A 10804-nucleotide genomic window follows, 5' to 3' on the forward strand; every position below is an offset into this window, starting at 1 on the left:
TTGAAGAGGTAATGAGAAAGCAGAATTTTGGAAATTGTCAGGGATAACGAAGTTTGTTTATTTAATCCTAATTTCTTCCACTCTGCTGACGAGTAATGGCTGAGCGTTTACATATTTAACATACAATGTGACCGATGATCAGTTAGATGGCATGAATTAATGAATTTACAAAAGGGGAATGTTCAAGTGGTGTAGGTCACCATGATTTTATTTACCTCTGATTTTCTACTGTGGGAAGTTAGGGATAGAATGGTAAAGAAGATGAAATAACAAGGGAGGAAGTGAAAGAACATACAAAGGAAGTTTTAGGTGAACAAAATGCAGGACACCTTCGATAGATGCACCCACCCCTGCAGTATTGTTGGAAAACTAATTATTTACTGGTTAAGGCCCTTGCCTCACATGCCGACCCAGTCCAACCATCTGCCCACTGTGGGAAAAGAACAGGAAAGTTTAATAGTGTTGTGAGTCATGACCTACCCACTCATTGCTATATGGCAGTGATAAGCAGTGCATCATACCAGGCTGTGGGGAGGCTCCTAGAACAGTATGGGAATACTACATGACCTACAACATGACTATTAGCATAGTACGTGAATTTACAAAATATGTAATTTATACAAATTCCCTGTATTTTGGATCATTTGTCTGAGCAGAATTTTTCTCTGGGGGAAAAAATAAAGCTTAGTCTAAAATTTGCCACTATATTTCACTAAGTCTAGCACCATCAATGATGTCCTCAACACCTGTAGCACTGATAAAGGTCCACAGAACTTTATGCAGCTTTTTGTATTGCCTTTATGTGTTGGGTCTCAAGGTAAAACATAGAGGTTCACTAGTGCTGAGGATTTACATCAACCCTGCAGGCATGAGGACATCACTGATGGTGCCAAACTTGGTGAAATGGAGTATTGGATGCTTCTCCCTGTTACACAAATGTAGAATAGAAATTGAAAATATAGGAAATACTGTATAAAGTGTATTTTTTCCCCTCCCTTTTCTTTTGTTTAATTTTTAATTGATTATTCAGCATGCATGCAGAGGCAGATGTTCTTACAGGTGTTGAGATTTTGCACACACACAATGCCATGGAAGAGCCACTTCTCTGCATTATTACAATATTTGAATTGAAGTGTAAAATCTTCCACCTTGCTATGCTGTATACAATATACAGTCTCATGTTCCTAACAGTTGGGATCCAGGCAATTCACCCTGCTTTGTAATATATGTTACCAACAATTGAGATTTCAGTAGTACCAAGTCTGTGGTAGGTGGGGCACTCGCAATCCACTCGCTCGATGTTGTGCTGCTCTCGGGTGTGTGCCCTTTCCTCTCCTCCATCCTTCTTTCCTTCCGTCCTCTTTCAGTCTCTTTCCTTCATTCTTTCCTCGTCCTTCTGCCTATGGATGGCTTTACACTCCTTCTTCTGTCTTTCGTTCTTTCCTCTTCCTTCTGCCTGTGGGTGGCTGTACATTGAGTGACAAGCCAAATGGTTTCCTGTATACCAGGAAACCATTTACTACATTGGGTGGTAACCACATAACCAAATTTTGGCGCCTAGTGGTTTAGTGGGTAATTGGCACTCCAACTGGATTGAGGCAGTGAAGGTTTATATCCAAGGGGTGATTAGGGTTTATTGCTCACGTAATGCCACTCAAGGATGAGTAAGACCGGTCACTCTCATTATAACTGTCAGGACTAACTTGCCTAGCCCTGGGCTCCTATGCTCCTCATGGGGCAATGTAGGATTGGATGATGGATGGACCAAATCTTATAACCTTAGCATCCCACCTGAATCATTAACTAATACAATAAGCATCCTAAAACCATAAACTTGGGCTCCAACTGTAGCAAATATTACACACTATATATATAGTGCACCATTCTGCAAAGCAGGGTGAAATGTTTGGAATCCCAGTTGTTAGTATACAGCATAGCAGGGTGGAACTTTTTACATTTCAATTCTCATTTTGTAATCGTGCAGAAAAGGGGCTCTTCCACATCAAAAGTGTGTGTGCAAAATCTCATGACAAAGAACATCTGCCTCTGCATGCATGCTGAAATAAACGAATCAAAAAATAATGAAAATGGATGGAGCAAAATATAGTCTATACAATATTTCCTATATTTTCAATTTCTACCCTACATTTGTGTAACAGTGAGAAGCATCCTAGTGGCAAAGCTTAGACTAAGCTTTATTTATTCATTTTCAAAGAAAAATTCTGCTCAGACAAATGATCCAAAATACAGGAAAAATTGTAAAAAATAAGCATTTTTGTAAATTCACGTAATATGCAAATAGTCACGGTGTAGGTCTTGGATAATTCCCATACTGTTCTACGAACCTCCCCACAGCCTGGTATGATGCGTTAGCTTATCACTGTCATACAGCAATGAGTGAATGGGTAGGTCATGACTCACAACACTTGACTGAACTTTCCTGCTCTTTTCCCACTGTGGGCTGATGGCTGGACTGGGTCAGCATCTGAGAGAAAAGGGCATCTATGCAAGGGCCTTAACCGGTAAATAATTAATTAGTTCTTTCCCATAGAATACTGCTAGGGTGGGTGCACCTATGAAAGGAGTTTTGCATTTTGTTCGCCTAAAACTTCCCTTTTATGTTCTTTCACTTCTTCTTTCCCCTCATATCTTCCTCCCTTGCTATTGCATCTTCTTAACCATTCTATCCCTCACTTCCCACAGTAAAAATCAGAGGTAAATAAAATCGTGGGGTGACCTACAGTATATCACTTAAACATTCCTTCTTCGTAAATTCATTCATTCATGCAACCTAACTGATCACTGAAGTCACTATGTTAAAAATGTAAAAGCTCAGCCATTACTCGTCAACAGAGTGGAAGAAATAAGGATTAAATCAACAAACTTTGTTATCCCTGACAATTTCCAATCTTCTGCTTTCTCATACCTCTGATCTGCATCAGTTCTCTGTTCTGCCCTATTCCCTACCTCAACACACTTTCCTGCCACTAACCACCTCGTTTCAGTACGTGGTCTTGCAACTGGACTTCAAACTTGTATTCTGATGAAACATTTATGAAGTAACTTCAAGCACACTGGCTAATACTATATTTTCTTTTTCTTTCTTTTCAACCAAAATACTTTCATCACTTGACTCATCCATAGAGCAGCTTGTTGCTTACCTGAGGTCAATGAGTATGGTGTCCTGTACTGTACATACTGCAACTGAAAATATTAAGTATTTACACATTGTGTGTGTACTTAGAAATTAATATAAAATTTTGACACGAAACATATCAGATCCAGTAGTTTTGCAAATGGGTGCTCTCTGTGGAGAAACTAAATGTAATAACCTCCCAACTCTCTTAAATTTCCTTTGTGAAGAGCATCGCAAGGAAACAAACTTCGTGTATGGTATCTACTGTACTTGCTCTTTACTTAAAATATGCAGTGAGGGCCATATTTGTGATGTTAATGATGCTCTTTGGTTCTGCATCAGAGAAATTTTCCCCATTTAAAGCAATCAGGGATCATGATTCATTCGATTCCAGCTTCAAATGCACAAAATAAATGCACATTCATTGACAGGCATTGCTATAATTCCACATCATGCAAGACTACACTAAAAGACCCTAACAAACTTTGTGCAGGATGGCCTGGTAGATATTGATAAACATACCACCCATAACCTGTATCTGGCAGTTACAAGCAATAAAACATACAAGTAGGGAAACTTAATAATCCGGAAGGTCACCTATAAAATGACGGCACATAGTTTATATATGGAAAATATTTATGTTGATTTTCCCAGACTCAAGAATATTTAGAGGCAGAAAATTACTTGGGACAACAATGTCAAAACTTCTTCTTGCCCCTACAGGCACTCCTCAATTTGTGTATCATTTTTTTTTTTTTTTTTTAATGTACTAAACTCCATTCTGTATGAAAGTTACTTGGATCTTATAAATACGTACAACTCAGATTTCCCCCCATCTGCAGTACTTGCCACACCACTTGCTTGCATGTGTACAGTATCAGATTTATTTTTTGCCTTAGTGTTGGAATTATTGACGACTTGCATTAAATGAGTTTTCAGCAGAGCTTGCACCATGTTAACATGTCTCTTGCTCTTTTTATTGGGCTGTAAACTAAATGATATTTATTTTAGTTATTCATCTTCCAGCCACACACTTCAAAAGTTTCTCCAATTCATCATTCACTGGACGTCTCCCCTAGCTCATTATTGATTGCAAGTGTTTGCCTAATCTTTTTCCATAGAAACAGAATGCTACTCCATCACTGCCCCTCTCTCAAAACTATGCTGGGGAAATAAAGACTGCAGTACCAAGAAAAATTCAGAAGCTTCTTTAAAAAAAGGGGGGGGGGGGGCCACCATGCCAACGGTGGTGATATGCAATGGCTGAGGTACTGTTGCTATCTACATGACAGCTTATCTAGTACCTGATACATATTGTCAAATCTGTATATAAACTACCTACAAATTTTATTAATTCTGAGAGTTTCGTATCTACAAGTTGCATGTAGGTAGAGGAGTACAGTACTTATATTGCTGAAATGTATGCTGAAGATTGATATTATAGGAAATCTTTTCATTTTGCCTTTTTTTTGGATTTCTAAAGTAAATGGTGGCACAAGAAACTAATGCACATCTCAGATTTTACTGATTTAATCTATTTTCTGTACTCCCTAATTCTCGACTTGTTTGTTCTATAAGGAAAATTGGATTTTTTTTTTTTTTTTTTTTTTTTTTTTTTTTTTTTTGTGACAGACTCTGGGCATAGGCTTCACAGCCTGCTTTCAAGGCCCAGTAGTCCTCCTACGTACCGCACATCTCTACATGTCACCACTTCAGCGCTAACACCCACCGTCCATACTGAATACATGCTAGGGCTGTCTCATACAGGACTGGTGTATTGGTAATAGCGGGGGTATTTTTACGACATGTCGGCGGGTCTTCTGGTAGATCAGTAAAGTCTGATTTTTCTGAAATTCAAATCCTTAAACTGTTCCCTGCCTCAGCGGGATTTGAACCCAGGTGTGTCAGGACTGCAGGCCAACTCTCTACCGATTGAGCCACTGTTGGATGCTATCATTAATTTATGAGTCTGATTTATGTGCATATAAATATTTATATACCGGTACTATTTAGGGACAACCTTTGGTGCTACTGAGACCTTAAATGCATATTGTGTGCTCTTAGGTTTCTCACAAAAATTCTTGAGTGGTGGTGTACAGTGAATGACTTCATGGAAGAATTACACCCCCTTATGGAGATAAAGTTTGACCCATTTTGAAACCTGTACAAGTGGGATGATGTAATGCATAAGAAGTTTTATATATTTTCTGAGTCAAGCTGGTAAAATACTGAAGCCAAAGAAAAACCCTTGCCTTGTGTTATGAACATGGAAAATGCAATAAACCCTTTATCCCTTAGTTCTTGATTTTGGGATTTTTCCTTCAAGTCACCTTGGTGCTGAAGAGAATTGTTGAAGACACTCAAACCTGACCCACTCTTCTATATATAATAACAAAGTTGTAGTAGGCTGTGGCAATTTATGAAGTCTACCTCCACTGGTAATCCTGACTTTACATTTTTCTGAATAAGGAGCAAAGTACACTTAGATTAAATGACATTATGCAGATACTGTACTATCCAAATACTTATGTTAGTATACTAACAAACTCTTCCAAGCCTTCAATATTCAAAGTGATATTATTACTGTATATTGAAACCGCAGCTTCGGCAACCTAACTTACAAAACGGTAATCGGCCAAAATTGAGAATCCAGGCATGAATGGAATATTTAGCTGGTATACTAAAATTTGTCAGCTGGGACTCTGTTTCTAGTGTTCATATGTTACAGGGAATTTGTGTAACCAATGACTTCATGGGTAATTTGTGAAATGAGTTTATATTAGGATGGATTTAATTAATATCAGGTTAAATTAGGCTGCAGTTAGGTTAGGCTGGGGTAATGTAGTAGTTTAGGTTATGCTAGCTTAGTTTAGGTTAGGTTTAGATGAATGCTAAGTCATGTTAAGCATTCATCTAAATTAACCTAACCTAAACTTAACCTAGAATATCCCAGCATAACCTAACTCCAGCCTAAATTAACCTAATTTTAATTAATCCATCCTAATTTAGATTCATTTCACAAATTCCCAAGGGATTTCAAGAAATCACTCGTTACACCGAAGAGAGAGAGAGAGAGTGTGTGTGTGTGTGTGTGTGTGTGTGTGTGTGTGTGTGTGAGAGAGAGAGAAAGAGAGAGAGAGAGAGAGAGAGAGATACATAGATAGGGGTGCTCACCATCCACTCAATCAATGCAGTGGTGCTTTGGGTGTCTGCCCTTTCCTCTCTTCCGTCCTTCCTCTTCTTTCCTTCATTCTTTTCTCTTTCTTTCGTGTAAGGTGACTTTACACTCCCTCTTCTGTTTTTCTCTCCTTCGCTCTTTCCTCTTGCTTCTGCCTATGGGTGACTCTACACTAGTGACAAGCCAAGTGGTTTCCTGAACACCAGGAAACCATTTACTAGACTGGGTGGTAACCATATAACCAAATTTTGGCACCTGATGAATTATTGGGTAATTAAGACGCTCCAATCCGATTAAGCCTGTGTAGGTTTATATCCAAGAGGAGGCTGGGGTTTATTGCTCATGGAATGCCACTCAGGGATGAGTGAGGCTGGTCACTCACCTTGCATGTCTGGACCAACTTGTATAGCCCCGGGCTCCCATGCTCCTCACGGGGCAAAACGGGATTGGATGTTAATGTATTATGGATACCTGCACATCAACAATTGGGAAGGTTGGCCACCCTGCCTCACCAACCCTCTGTGTTTGACGCACGTGCACACACATCCTCGGACCCAAGAACACCCCAAAATATAATAAAAAACCATCGTTATGAAAGACTCAAGTCATCGTTATTAATTCATGATGAAGGTAGTAACAATTAGTACAAAGCTGTAATTCATACCACATCTGAGGGGATGTAATAATGAATGCCCGGCACCTTTTATTGTGATATGATGCAGTATGTCAAGAATAACACCCTCTCTTAGTGTGCAATGGTAGACTGTTCATGTAATAAATGTAATTACTTTTTGTTGCCAGTCATTACCCATACAATTCTGACAGTTATAAATTCGTTCAGATAAAATCCACAGTGTTAACTCTTACTGGAAAGAACGCATTATCGAAGATGCTGCATTCAGCTGGCGTTCCATCCATTCTACAAAACGTGTCTCAGGTTGGCTGTTACCAACCCAAAACTCGCATTTTATCCTCAAACAATTTGCTCACTGATTACCAAATCCAAAGACATTGCATAAGTCATAGCTAGTATTACTACATATTCGTAAAAAATTATTCTTAAATGCAAGGATGTGATTCATAATTAGTGAAGTACGTGTTGTATCCTCATCTGGACAAGGATTGCAGCCATTCTGTTGGAGTAATTCAGGAACCAAACAGACACATCAATTACGTAAGTGCACAATACCACTCCAATATGAAAAAGTAGGAACATATGGCACACTGACATTTGGAATTATACTAATATTTTATTCTGACATTCACAGTTACTGCATAGCTTGTAATGCTACAGCTGTAACAAGTCCTACATACCCATCATCCAGGAAATTAAACAAAACCCAACTGTTCCCCGTATCTCAAAGGCCTACCTCATATTTGCTTACCAGCCTTATTCAATATTTGTAAATTAAAGGAACAGTACCATAATTAGATGTTAGATATAATAATAATTGCATCATATCTGAACCCCCAATTAACCCAAGCCAACATCATGAATTATGCAAAATGTTAATTTTCCTGGATATAGAGTATAAGGGATTTTCTGCATTTGTAAGATTACAAGCTGTGCAGTAGCAATGAACATCAAATTATTAGTATAATTCCAAATTTCTATGTGCCATATATCCCTACTTTTTCATGGTGGAGTGGTAATGTGCTTCTACAATTTGTGGGTCTGTTGGCATTACTGCCTTACTCCAACAATGGCTGCAATCCCTGTCCAGAAGAGGACACAGCAAATACTTCACGAATTATGGAATCACATCGATACGTTTAAGACTGGTTTTGCTAATACAGTATGAAGTAATAGCAGCTATGACTAGTCAAATGTTTGGGAATCAGTAAACTGCCTGAGGATAAAATGCGAGTTTTGGGTTGGTAACAGCCGACCTGTGGTAAAGTGGTTGTAGTATGGATGGAGGGATGGAAGAATGTGAAATCTTAGTTGATGTATTCTTTCCATTACGAGTTAATACTGGATTTTACCTGAACGCATTTATAATTGTCAGAGTTGTATGGGTAATGACTGGTAATATAATATCATTACACTCATTATAAACAGTCTACCATTGCACACTGAGAGGGTGTTATCCTTGATATATTCCATCATATTGCAATAAAAGGAGCAGGGCATTCATCATTACTTCCCCTCACATATGGTATGATTTACAGCTTGGCACTAACTGGTATTACCATTATCACAAATTGATAACAATGACTTGGTCTTTGATGATGATGGTTTACGATTTGGGTCCGAGGACGTGTGTGTGTGGTGCGTAGGGTTGGTGAGGCAGGGTGGCCAATGTTTTTAACTCTTAGTGTGTAGGTATCCATAATCTATCAATATACCTAGGCTGTTTCCCCTATAACAGGGGGGAGGCAAGACATACTCACCCAAATACAATACTTACTGTATTTTGATGTCCCCATGTGTGTGTGTGTAAAATCCCAATTGACAAACATTTACACCAGCTACATATTTCGGCTTTGCCTGGATTCTCAATTCTGTCCCTTAATGAACATTTGGTAAGCTTGCCAGTCTTAGGTTGCTGAAGCTACTGTTTTGATATAACAGTATAACCATCAACGCCACTTTAAATACTGACAGCTCGGAAGTTTCTGGTATACTACCGTATATAAAAATACAGTATTTGGATAGTACCTGCATAATATCAATTAATCTAATTGAGTATTTCCCTACATTCATTCACAGAAAAGTCTGTTACTAATCCAAAACACAGCCGAAATTACCAATAGAGGTAAACATCATTAAACAAAATGCCGCGGCCTACTACAACCTCGTTACCAGGTAGCACCAGCAAGATTCTGTGAGTGAGTCAGGTCTGAGTGTCAGGAACAGCACCTTCCTTCTCCTCAGCTTAAGACTGGGACAATTTCTAAAGTCAATGTGCCATAGAGATGTTAATAAAGCATCTTCCTGAAGGTTGCCTTGAAATTCACTTACCACAATTAATATTTGTTGGGTGGGGTGGGGGGGAAATTGCATTATTATTATTTTTTTCTTGAGGTAAAGTTGTTGTCCCAGGACCTATCAATAATGGTATCCTATTTTACATAACTTTTATTGCCAGAGGGAGGGATGCTGATGGCACCATACTGGGGGGGGGGGGATTTAACAATTTCACATCATACATCTAATTTTTTTTTTTTTTTTTTTTAAAGTTGTGCCAAGACCTATAAATAATCGTATCCTACTTTATGTCACTGTAGAACCCATTAATAATGGTATCCTATTAAATTTGATCTTTATGTAGATGGGGGAGGGATAGGAAGGTACTGTATTTCATATATAAAAATCAATACCTTTAGAAGTAATCCCCCCCCCCCCAAAGCTGTTTGTTCCCAGACACAATATTTAATATGCCTTTGGTTTGTTGTAAATTAAAATGTTAATAAAGTTGTTTACCTTGCAGGTTGTGATCCAAGAACATTGTAGACACGTTATATTCTGCAGTTGCACCTGTGTCACAGCAGTCTCAGTTTGAGAAGTTTAGTGAGCTTGCCTATTATGCAGTCATAAATACTGGATATGAAAATTATAAATAAATGTGAGGAACATGGATGACTGAAAACACTGAAGGAAAAAAAAAAGTTTTGGATACACAAGACTTAACAAATTGGTCATTTGATTTAAAAAGCAAGTTCTGTTCTGTTCTTCATGGTATTTTAGGTAGGGAAGCTGATTTGCATGTCTGTGGCTCTGATGGAAGACTGTCACACTGCTGCAGCATATGATTGTATATTATTTTTGGACAGTTAGCAACTGGTGCTTATGCAGTACGTAAAAAGTGGAGGAATATAAGAAGCTGTCAGACATGATTTACTTTATTATGTGAACACATTAAAATTGTTTAATTAGTGTTATATAGTTTGGGAGTTTTACGTTCAATGTTGATGTTAATCGGCACATGATCAGTGGGTGCTATTGAAGTATGCATGTATAAAGATACTGTACATCATAATTGAAGACTTCAGATTTAGCTGGGCACTCCTGCTATGTGAACTAACAGTACTTGTAATTACCATATTTCATATTAAAGTCCTGTCTCACATCCAACACCGTTATTAATACAGTATATCAGTTACATGAATGGCCAGATGCAGATGATAAGTAGTAGAATCAATTATTTATTGGAATTTTCCTTCACATGCCAGTGTTGGCATGAATGTGGATGTTATGTTTGATATGAGTCGTGATATTCAAGGTCAACACCAATTTAAGTACGGTACATAAAAGGAAACTTACTTAACTGTGCCTTTATCATTTGTTTTACTTCTTTTTTCCATAATATGTGGTAATAATGGGACCCACAGTAGGAATGCTGAGAAATAACAGCATGAAAATGAGAAGTTCCTCAGATGTTTAGAATGGTATGTCCTTCATGTAAATTTCAATGTGTAGCATAATTTGATGATAAAGCTAAACACACTGATAATTCTTCTTGATATTTACTGCAAATAATTGCCAT

The 10804-nt window shown here is 38.1% G+C and overlaps 1 protein-coding gene across 4 annotated transcripts in view; it reads left to right on the forward strand.

Annotated features, from left to right (window-relative positions):
* The window catches only part of Tmep (Transmembrane endosomal protein), a 163646-nt gene extending 153106 nt beyond the window's left edge, over window positions 1-10540 (forward strand). For all 4 annotated transcript variants that reach the window (XM_080266177.1, XM_080266175.1, XM_080266178.1 and 1 more), the window contains one exon: window positions 9749-10540. The gene's annotated coding sequence lies outside the window, so the exon portion shown is untranslated. The remainder of the gene's footprint in view (window positions 1-9748) is intronic.
* Window positions 10541-10804: the final 264 nt, after the last annotated feature.

Source organism: Coenobita brevimanus, chromosome 19 (assembly GCF_032717465.1).
Source record: "Coenobita brevimanus isolate Jiangsu-jjx chromosome 19, ASM3271746v2, whole genome shotgun sequence".
In the NCBI taxonomy this organism is placed as follows: Eukaryota; Metazoa; Arthropoda; class Malacostraca; order Decapoda; family Coenobitidae; genus Coenobita; species Coenobita brevimanus.